We start from the raw sequence: 11,858 nt of genomic DNA on the forward strand, positions 1-11,858 counted from the left end.
GCTGGGCTCAGGCGGCTGGGGGGACCCTCTTTCGCCGCTGCTCGCGGCGGATCGCCGCAGAGCGGCGGCGATCAGGCAGCACACGCGGCTGGCAAAGTGCCGGCTGCGTGTGCTGCTTTTTATTTGATGAAAATCGGCCCAGCAGGGCCTGAGCGGCGACCTCCGGCGGTGTTGGACGAGCTGAGCTCGTCCAGACCGCTCAGGTGGTTAACACCTCCCCGAGTTCTCCTTTAATAATGATCCAAGTAATGGTATATCCAAAGACAAATGGACACCCTGTGTGTATTACTAGACATTTTGTCTTAAAGTGGACCCAAATTAAAAATACAAGATTTCAGAAATAAAATCTAACTTCTAACTTATAATAATAAATAGCAGCCTTTTTTCAGCTGCATGATGACAAATATAAAATATTTTAAATTTATTGGAGGAACCCCTCCCTTCCTTTCATATTGCCGGGACAGAATCTGGCAGACTAGTGGAGGAGATAAAAAACAAAAACAAAACACAGGCTGCTACTGATGATGTCACAGGGGAGGTGCTCTCAGCTTGTGTGAGATTTCACATAGACGATGCCCCTGTGAGGGAGGGTAGCTGATGACAAACACACCCATGATCTAAAACCTCCTCCTAATCTCAGAAGTAATGGCTGCCACCTGTATAACCCTAGTTATGAAAAGAGAAGGGTGAAAAGCATGCACTGAAATGCTCATAGGCTTGAAGGAGTGTTTATTTATCTTTTTATGTGTCAGAGTGGTGCAACTAAATATTTTGAATTTAAAAAAATGTTTCGCTTGGGTCCGTTTTAAGTACATACGACATATGATTTTGAAATTGAAAAAAAAAAACACACTTTCGGACTGAGGAAGTCACTTGTAGTAGTGACAAAATTTCATGTAGCGCCCAGGTAAAACTTTTACTTTACTTTAGATAAACATTTTATTTGCGATGAAAGTTTTTGATAAGATGTCTACAGGAAGACTATGGGCACAATCCAATTCACTTTTTCTGCTACAGGTGGCCATACATCTCTCAACTTAGCGACTGATCAACCATCTGATTCCATAATTATTATCGAATCAGATGAAAATCGTTGCCACCAAGAGCATGCCCGTTCAGCGATGTGACCGATTTGGGGGTGAAATTGGTCACATGTACCGATCGGACATGCTGCAAGAAGTTGGGCCGTCGTGGTCAATCGGGTAAGCGGCGGTAACAGTGAGCGATATCAGGACAAGTGATGAAACCGGCCCCCCGTATGTGCATTTATACATTACCTGTCCTGTGTCATCCACCACACGGTGCTCATCTGACTTCGAAAATCCCTGGTATACATGCCGCCAGCGTATAGCACGATGCACCTCACTGGAGGCATGTATACCACTATTAAAAGAGCGGTGAATTCTGAAAACAGATGGGCACTGCGCGGTGAGCGACGCAGGACAGGTAATGTATAAATGCATGCGGGGGGGCACATTTATACACCAGGGGGGCAGCAGCGGCGAGGCGGCGGACTCGGCCGATTCCCAAGAGGTATCTAGCTGCCTTCAAAGATAAGCGCTTCACTGTGTACAGGTTACAGGCAGTGGTATAGCTGGAGAAACATGGACTCCAGTGGGAGTTTTACTTTGAGCCCCCTCTATCACTCTATTCACCACAACTGCATAATATAGAACAGCAAAACCCGCCAAGGACGGTCGCAGTGTCAGAGAAGTGTAAGCAGGAGGAGGGGAACAGTGGGTCAATAATTACCACTATTCACAGCACATATTAGAGATGATCATTAGCAGCATGGCCAATGATGAGCCAATACAGTGGTTGAAGAGGGTTCAGTTTAGGAGCCCTGGTGCAGTTGCAACCTATTCATTCCCTATTGCTACACCACTGGTTCCAGTGTCAGCCAAAGCTCATGCATTATGTTTAACATATAACACCCAAGGCGCACCTCCCGTGTACGTGTTTTCCCATCAAAAGTGATTTGGGCGCAAAGAGAGCCGAGGGGCGGTTTTCTATGCCAAAGGTAATCTCGGGGTAATATATCAAATATACTGTATTCCCATACTGATTACCTAGTATCTCCTTAGGACGTGTAATGCGAGCCGCTCCACCACCTGTGACCAGATGCCAGCGGCCCACGACCACCATCACCACTGCAATGGTCACCTCTAGGCCGCCCTCTCAGCCCACTTGCCGCCACTTCCTGCCCCCTACATGGAGGAGCACCTCTCTGCCGAGGCAGCTCTGCTGGCCACTCTGCTGTGTTCCAGAGGCAGTCTCCACCAACCGCCGCCTCCAGCCCACTCTGCCACCCACGTGGAGGAGCTCCTCTCCTCCGAGCTCTCCCTCCAGCCTCAAGCAGGCAAGCACCGCTGATGAGCCACTGCCAGGACGATCACCGTGGCCTCAAAGAGCCCCCTCCAGCCCTCAAATAGCTGACACAGGGGTCTTGCCTCCATCTGAAACACCCCAGGCTGGCATCACCCCAGGGCCTCCTGGTCTCTCACGAGACTCCGGCACAAAGGGGGATCCAGTCCACACCCTGCTTGGCCCACTGTACGGTCTGTACCCCCAAGTACCCTACTTTTTTTTTCCACTGCCCTCGCCTTCTCTCTCCCTTTGTCTTTACTTTCCTTTTTTTTCCTCTCCTCCCTCTATCTCTCTTTCTTCCCCGGGATGGGCTGGGGGCATCTGATTCAAAGTATTGCTGCACAAGCATTTTGAGTGCCTTATATGGCAGTGGATTACCCTCCTGGTCCTTCTCCTGGGTCCATCTTTTTGAACTCCATCTATCTACACTTTATATTTTATACATTGTATATTTACTGTACACTATCTACTGTATGCTCTTACTATATACAGTACTGTATATCTGTATGCACTGTATGTATGCACCGACCGTGTTGTGCCAAAATCAATTCCGGGTACAACTCTTGTACTTGTCAAAATAAGCATGATTCTGATTTTGATTGGGGCTGCGAAGCTATAGCATTACAGCTATAGTGGCGCCTATATCTGGCGCTGTGCGGTGGGTAACGAGCCCCAAAATGACCTTCTTCATCCTCTTTTCCCAGCTAATGGTGTGTCCTACAACCGCTACTTTTATATTATTCATACATGCCCTGGTGGAGATAGAAATACAAAAATCTAAGAGGCATTTCAAAGTGGGGAGCGAGCTTTACTGACCTCCTAGTGTGCGGCTGCAAAGCACAGAAGATATTGCAGTTTAGTTTTGCGACATTGGACAATGTGTATTCGCAGGCAGCTTTCTTACCTCTTCTGATTGCCAGCCACTACAGTAGCTGGAGTGCCTCCTATTTTTATAAGTTGATTCAATGGAAGTTTATGGAGATTTATTGGCTTGGGCACTGAAAGCAATGTAAAGAAGAAATGAACCACAGGTTATTTTTCATTGTCACCAAAAAAAGTTGCAGATGCACAAGTTTTTAAACTGTTATGAATGTGCAGGTAGTTCCCGGTTAACGAACGAAAAAGGAACTGTAAGTTCGTTCTTATCCTAAATCTGTCTATTAGTCAAAACACTGTGTCATCTCTGTCCCCTGTATATCCTCTATACCTCCTTGTGCCTGGGGTGTCCTCCTCTGTGTCACCCCTGTACCCCTTACCTTTAGTCCCCCCAACCTTTAGTGTCCTCCGCTCTGTCTCCTCTGTTCCCCCTTACCTTTAGTGTCCCCCTCTGTCCCCCCACCTTTAGTGTCCCCCTCTGTCACCTCTGTTCCCATGTACCTTTAGTGTCCCCCTCTGTCCCCCTACTGTGCCACTCAGTGTAAATGTCATTTTACAGGTTTAAAAAACATTTTTCACTTAGAATTTTTTTAAATAGATTTTCTCAAAAACTAAAAGGTATTTTAGGAAAAAAAAATCACTTGTTCCTACAGAATCAAATCACCTGCCCGGGATCCAGTGGCATTAGCTCATCCTCTCTGTGTCCTCTCGGGGCACCATCACTATGCCAAGATTGCCATATGTCACATGACAAACTAGGGTGATCTCAGCATAGAGATGTGGCGCCCCCCACAGGGTGACAGGAGGAAGACTTCCAAGTGGCCGCATCCCGGAAGGTGGAGCGATCTGCGGGCTCTCTGTGCTCTACACATAGGGGATGGGTGGACCTCTGGCATACTATACGGGGGTGGGGGGGGGGGGTGCAATCTGACTACCTGCACTATGGGGAGGATCGCTGGCTATCTATTATGGGGGAGCACTTTTTGGCTCCATAAACTGGGGGGGGGGGGGGGACACTGCTTGGCTACCTACGGTCGGAGTAGGGGCATTCTCTGTATACCTATACTTCATGAATCTCCTTGGCTATCTACACCTGGTGGGGGTGCACTTTCTGGTTTCCCATAACGGGGGCACACTCTGGCTTTCTGTATGGGCCAGAGTGTGCCCCGTTGGTCCATTTAATTCTGCATAAATTTACATACAAATTTACATAATCCTGCATGAACTCGGAAATATTTGCATCTCATTTATCATCCCTAGCTGTGACACACTCAGTCTGACCAAATCCCGTCCAGATCCAAGGGGAGAGCTGGGGAGTCACGTGCAGTCAGCAGCAAGCTCAAGTAATACTAGTGAAGAGAAGCCCACAAGGATGCAGCTCCAGTGGCGGATCTAGAGGGGTGCAGGCATGGCTAGTGCCATGGGCGACAGTACACCATGGGCGCCATGCCTGCCCCAATGCTGCCCGCCACCTTCGCATCTTGTGCTTGTTCCCATATGCCTCGGTCCCCCGCGCCTCCCCCCCCCCCCCTTCCTTTCCATGGGGGCCATGCTGTTCTCCACCTCTGCATCTTGTGCCTCCCATCCTCCTATGCCCAATGCTTTCGGTCTCCCGCGCCCCCGCCCTCCACTCTCTGCCTGCCCCTGCTGTCAAACTTTAGATTAGCGACAAGAGGAGAGACGAGTACGTAAATAATCCGCCCGTCGCGTCACATGCGGAAGTGACCTCATTAGCCACTTCCTGCGTTTGAAGCGCACCGGCGGGAAGTGTGTGCCCTGTCTGTCTCTCCTCTTGCCGCTCTGACAGCAGGGACAGAAAGCCGGCGGGCGGGGGCGCGGGAGACCAGGAGGCACAAGCTGCGGACATCACGCCAGGAACAGAGAGCCTCTTGCAAGTCTCCCTGGCAACCCCAACTTGTTCTTATTCTGCCTGCCGGAAGCCATCAATAATGTAAGTAGATGGGTGCAGGCATAGCTTGTGTTGGGAGAGGGGTGGGCTGGCTGTGCAAGAGGAACTTGCAATCTAACCCCTGCCGCATTCTGCTATATGTCCCCACAGGGCCTCTTTATTGCATTCTGCTTTATGTCACTACAGGACCTCTTTACTGCATTCTGCTATATGTCACTACTGGGCCTCTTCACTGCATTCTGCTATATGTCACTACAGGGCCTCTTTACTGCATTCTGCTATATGTTACTACTGGGCCTCTTCACTGCATTCTGCTATATGTCATTACAGGGCCTCTTTACTACATTCTGCTATATGTTACTACTGGGCCTCTTCACTGCATTCTGCTATATGTCACTACAGGACCTCATTACTGCATTCTGCTTTATGTTACTACAAGGCCTCTTTACTGCATTCTGCTATATGTTACTACTGGACCTCTTCACTGCATTCTGCTATATGTCACTACTGGGCCTCTTCACTGCATTCTGCTATGTGTCACTACAGGACCTCATTACTGCATTCTGCTACATGTCACTACAGGACCTCATTACTGCATTCTGCTATATGTCACTACAGGACCTCATTACTGCATTTTGCTATATGTTACTACAGGGCCTCTTTACTGCATTCTGCTATATGTCACTACAGGACCTCATTACTGCATTCTGCTATATGTTACTACTGGGCCTCTTTACTGCATTCTGCTATATGTCACTACAGGGCCTCTTTACTGCATTCTGCTATATGTCACTACAGGGCCTCTTTACTGCATTCTGCTATATGTCACTACAGGGCCTCTTTACTGCATTCTGCTATATGCCACTACAGGGCCTCTTTACTGCATTCTGTTGTATGTCACTGCAGGGCCTCTTTACTGCATTCAACTATATGTCACTACAGGGCCTCTTTAATGCAGTCAACTATATGTCACTACAGGGCCTCTTTACTGCATTATGCTATATGTCACTATAGGGCCTCTTTATTGCATTCTGCTATATGTCACTACAGGGCCTCTTTACTGCATTGTGCTATATGTCACTACAGGGCCTCTTTACTGCATTTTGCTATATATCACTACAGGGCCTCTTGCTATCCTTGTAATTTAGGGGGGATCGGGCTGGCTGTGCAAGAGGAGCTTACAATCTAACCCCTGCCGCACTTGGCTAGGCTACCGAATTATCTGATTTTGATGTCCCTGAATGTAATGCTTATTGTGAGGCACCTGGCTACTGAATTACATATTGGCTACATATTGTATCTGGAGGTGTGTAACTACTTAATAAAATCTACTAATTAATTTTTTAGTTGGGGGCAGTGACTACTTGATAAATTATCTGGAATCATGTGACTACTTGGTGGGTCAATGGGGGGGCGCAATCTTAGTGTTTGCCATGGGCGCTATATTGCCTAGATACGCCTCTGTGCAGCTCCTATATGCCAGGGTCACCACCAGGGGCGTTGCTAGCCCCAAAGGTCAGTGGCACGAGCCCCAGGTCTATTTTGGGGTGCCCCGGATGTCCCCCAGGCAGAGTCGGGCAGTGGGCAGCAGTATTCCTCTCCAGCTGCTTGGTCTTCAGATTCTGCAGACCTCTTCTCTTCTGGACTTCTCACCTTCGTGTCTGAGAAGGAATCAGAAGCTAGAGCTCCTAGCATCTGATTCTCGGATGCTAGGGGGAGAATTGCTACCTAGAGAGGATCTCTCCAGACTTGGAGAGTGGATGGAGGAGATGAGTAGTTCCTCCCGCTGTGCTATTCTGCTGGATGGGGGAGTTTGGGGGGAGGAACAGTGAGGGCACACACAGCGATGCATGCTCCCTATGAAGGCTCCACAGCTTTCAGCATGTCACCACAACATCCAACATCCAACATGCCCCATAGAGGAACCACAATACCCAGCATAGCACCACATAATACCCAGCATGCATTTTTTTTTGTATTGATAAAGAGGGGAGCTTCATCCAACATCTTGCTGGGCAGGCCTACATATACTGCTGTTGAGTTCATGTAAATGTGGCTCCACCCATGACCACACCCACATTCTGGTCTGTGGTCACACCCATTGTTTAGCTGGAGTGCTCAAAAGTGCCCTGGGTCTCTTAGGATCCTAGCAATGCCCCTGGTCACCACCACATACCGCTCTGCTCTGGAAGGGGGGGGGGATGCACAAAGCCTTCACTGCATTTCCTACCCTCAGATTATACTTGAATCAGTCATTAGTACCTGCTTTGAAAGTGAAAGTTGGGGGGGGGGGGGGTTATGGGGGTAGACCTATACACAGGTCAGCTTATACATGTATCCTTTTTTCCCAACTACAAGCCGTGGTCTATTGGGCAAGTCATTACAGCACCTGCCCCTCCCCCAAAGTTGGAGGAGTGCAAACTGGAAAGGCCAGTTGTATAAACACCACAGATGCCACCACAAATTTGTAACAGTGGGATAGGGTATCACCGCCCTATTGAGATGCTGATTGCAGTAAATTGGGTCCGCCACTCCTAAGGTGCCCATAGATTACTTGACTGAAAATCTGTACAGCTTAGAGCATGCCCGATTGATAATGCGATTAATTAAGGGCCAAAATTGGTCGCATTTATCAGCTGGACATGCTGGAAAATCTCGGGCCAACATGCGTTATCGTGTGCGTGGCAGTAATGGCGTGCGATAATCGCGAACAACAAGCACAATGGAAATCCCTGTCCCTGTGTCCGCATTTGCACAAATGGCGCAGAGAGAGGTAAAGTATACCTGCACGGGACACCAGGGGGCACATAAAACCTAAGGGGGACAGAGGCTGGGACAGCAAGGCAGCAATGCCGATTCCCACAAGATTTCATGCTGAAAGCAATTGGGAATTGGCCTGCGGTGTATGGGCAGGCAACAGATCTCTCTCCGGTCAGATTCGATCATAGATAGATCTGTCTCTTGGTCGATTGAAAGATTTGAATGCATGGGCACTGGGGGGATGCTCGTGCATTCAAGGACAACTGAAGTGAGAAGAATATGGATGCTACCATATTGATTTCCTTTTGAACAATACCAGTTTCCTGGCAGCCCTGCTGATCTATTTGGATGCAGTAGTGTCTGAATAACACCAGAAACAAGCATGCCGATAATCTGTCAGATCTGACATTAATGTCAGAAACACCTGATCTGCTGCATGCTTGTTCAGGGGCTATGGCTAAATGTATTAGAGGCAGAGGATCAGCAGGAAAGCCAGGCAACTGGTATTGCTTAAAAGGGAATAAATATGTCAGCCTCCATATACCTCTCACTTCAGTTGTCCTTTAACATTTGGTGGCACAGCAGCGGAAGGCATGTTTGAAACTACACTAATAGGTACTTGCATTTATTCAGAGAATGGTGCCTTATTGTGAGTACAGTGCTACATTGCAAGGTGCCCCATGTTTGCTTTATTCACCTAAACGAACCCAGTGCAAACGCAATAAGCATGCAGGGGGCTCTCAGATGTATTCAGGGGAGCTAAATCAGTAATGGGTTAAGCTGGCTTTACACTATCATTCGATTTTGTGTCAATTTGATATTACAATTGATATCTGGTATAAGGGCAGTTAAAGGGACCTTGAGCAGGTGATAAAAAACAAAATTTACATTTACCTGGGGCCCACCGTAGGCTGCGAGGTCCCCCGGCGTCCTCCTGGCTCCTTCCCTGGTCCCGGCTCTGGTTGTCGTCAGGTCTGCTTCCCGCTTCCGTGTATAGCGCCATTACGCCAGCCGGCTATGCGTCATCACGTCTGCGCGAGAGTCCTGCGTATGCGCGGTTCTCCAAGATTGACCTGCGCATGAGCAGGGCTCTCACGCTGGTCGGCGTGATGACGCGTAGCCGGCTGGCCTAATGGCGCTATACATGGAAGTGGGAAGCAGACCTGACGACTTCAGGCCGAAATCGTCCTGTAACCGGAGCCGGGACCATGACGACGCTGGGGGACATCGCGGCCTATGGTGGGCTGGAGGAAGCCCCAGGTAAGTGTACATTTGGTTTTTATCTCCTGCTCAGGGTCCCTTTAACTGTGAACCTTTAAAGGGCCAGTATTGTGAAAATGAAAAACTGTAAAATGAAATATACATACATATAAAATGTGCTTTTCTCCTAGAGTAATATCCACTACAAATTACTTTTTTTTATATTGCTATCATTTACAGGAGGCAATTTTACGGTGACAGATTTCGGATTAGTCCATCCCCTCATCCCTGGGTCCCAGTAATACCTTTATTCTTTACAAAAGCACTCCCTGAAGAAGATTACAGACGGCTTCCCTACTCTGGACACTCTGCCCGCTATTTTGGTAGTTTCACTGAGCAACTGCAGTTCAGTTAGTGTCATTGTAAATAAAGAAATAACTGAGAATCCCCATGAGGGGATGAACTATTCCAAAAGCTGACAGATCTGCCAGATTTTCCCTGCCTACTGTAAGTGACTGCGACATAGGAAAAAAGTAACTTACAATGCATTTTACTAATTTTTGCAATAGTTGTCTATTAAGTATATTCTGACCACATATTAGGAGCAATAAACTAAAGGTTTCTCACACATGTCCTCAGGTATTCATTTTCTTTCCATGTAGTTTGGCAGTCGCCAGGTGATGTACCTGGCGTTCTACAGTATTCACTGAAGGCTGCGCCAGACTCATTGGGTCCTCCACAGGCTCCTCAGGAAGTCTCACTTCCTGCTTAGAACTCTCAGGAAACGTAGGCGTGAAGAACATGCAAAACATCATAGTTACTGAGTATCAGTGAAGTGATGGGTGGACTCATGTCAGATATTGTAGCAATTTACAATGTATCCTCTTCAGGTGAAGTGTTCTTTTATCTCCATATTATGGGAAGGCAAGAGGGACCAATAGGTTTGCTCAGCATAACAAGACAAACAACAGCGGTGAGGTGCTCAAATTCAGAACAACCAATAGGAATACAGCTTATTCATGTCCGAGATGATTTGGCCAGTACCACAGTGGCCAGTACCACAGTCAGGGCCCTTTTACACTTAATCAGTTGCTCTCAGTTAAAACAGAAAGAAAACTGGTTTTCTAATAATTTAAGGCAGGGAACACACTTGTCTTTCAGTTTTCCGCACGCGTTTTTTCTGCATGCTTTTTGTGCACACCAAGTGTGTTTCTATGCAAGAAAACTTGCACGTTTTTTCCTAGCAGCTAATGTAACTTATAGAGAAAAACTGACAAAATGTGCAGAATCATGATGCAGATTTCAGGTTTTTTTCTGCGCGTGAAAAACACATTAAGTGTGGACTGGCCCATTGATTTACATGAGTTCTCCGCTTTTCTGTACAGAAAACGCGCACGAAAACAGTCAAGTGTGTTCCCTGCCTAATAATAATCCCTTTTATGTCTAATTGTGAACTGGCGCAAGCGTCTAAGAGGGTGGCTAAGCTACGGATCCATTGCAGTTTTCACACTGCCCCCAACTCCCAGGGACGGATCTAGGGGGGAGGGGGCAAGCGGGTCTCTTGCCCCAGGCGCAGTTTGTTGAATTCTTAAAAAGGCGGCAAAATGTGGATGGGGAATGGCAGTTTAGGCGCCAAAACCTGACCTTGCCCCAGGCGCAACTTGGGGCAACTTGGTCTAGATCCGTCCCTGCCAACTCCCCAGCGCTGTATGTATAAGAATCACATGATGCAGAACGCCTAAACTGGCTTTCCAAGCCTCTGTGTAAGAGAGGTGTAAACAGAGGAAAGGAATTGTTTGGCGAGTTTCCACTTTTAAGGGTTAGTTCACACTTGAGATGGATCTGCAGTGAACAGCCAGAGTGGATGGTGCAGTATCGTTCCTGGTGGTCCAGAGCACATGCGTTTCCACCACAGATATCTATGAGAAATGCATTGGCTCACCTGGAAAAAAAAAAGGCATTGGTTGGGACTCTCCGCTTCACTTACTGCAAGATGACGTGCGAACGGATCCTCTTACTAACATAGTAGCTGCCCACATGTCTATCAGCTGATCTGTAATATGGGCAGAAATTGCCCGATTTTCGGACTTACTAGCTCGAGATCAGATAGATAATTATAAGGTCTCACAACATAGAAGTTCAGCAGGCTCACATGGCCACACCATGTCCTGGGGTAACCATTCAATGCACCATATTACTCCATAGAGGAAGTTCAGGGTCTGCTTTCAAGCTGATAAGCTGGTATTTGTACAGGTGAGGGGTCTTACGACACCATACAAAGAAATTGTGATGATTACACAAGGGTGTGTGCAGAGTTGCATCAAATGTATCTAGATTTTCTACTGTATTTAGGCCCCTATTTGCGTTTTGCGATTGAGATACAAAATCGCTGGGAAATACATGCAGCACGTTTGTGATCATCGGAAATTGCAAACGTGCTGCAATTGCTGCAGCTTGAGTAATCCCATAGAATTGTGCAGTGGCGCTTTATTGATCATCAGTGATTAGCAAAGCGCAAATTGCTGGCAGAAAGTGCCCGAGCAGTGGCGTAACTGAGGAGCTTGGGACCCCGGTGTGGGTATTACATGGAACCCCAAGCACTCTACTGATATGAAGCCCCAAAACCTACCAAGGACAGTTTCATTGTCAGAAAGGTGTAATCAGAGTAAGGAAACAGCTAGTTAAAGAGACACTGAAGCGAAAAAAATAAATGATGATATAATGATTTGTATGTGTAGTACAGCTA

General features: G+C 47.5%; 1 long non-coding RNA gene across 1 annotated transcript in view; it reads right to left on the reverse strand.

Moving 5' to 3' along the window:
- LOC137528957 (uncharacterized) overlaps positions 1 to 9,866 on the reverse strand; it is a 58,776-nt gene extending 48,910 nt beyond the window's left edge. Inside the window, exons 1-2 of the long non-coding RNA XR_011023510.1 lie at positions 9,740 to 9,866; positions 3,272 to 3,365 (exon numbers count right to left, since the gene is read on the reverse strand). This is a non-coding gene — a long non-coding RNA (uncharacterized lncRNA). The remainder of the gene's footprint in view (positions 1 to 3,271; positions 3,366 to 9,739) is intronic.
- Positions 9,867 to 11,858: the final 1,992 nt, after the last annotated feature.

Source organism: Hyperolius riggenbachi, chromosome 8 (assembly GCF_040937935.1).
Source record: "Hyperolius riggenbachi isolate aHypRig1 chromosome 8, aHypRig1.pri, whole genome shotgun sequence".
NCBI classification, from domain to species: domain Eukaryota; kingdom Metazoa; phylum Chordata; class Amphibia; order Anura; family Hyperoliidae; genus Hyperolius; species Hyperolius riggenbachi.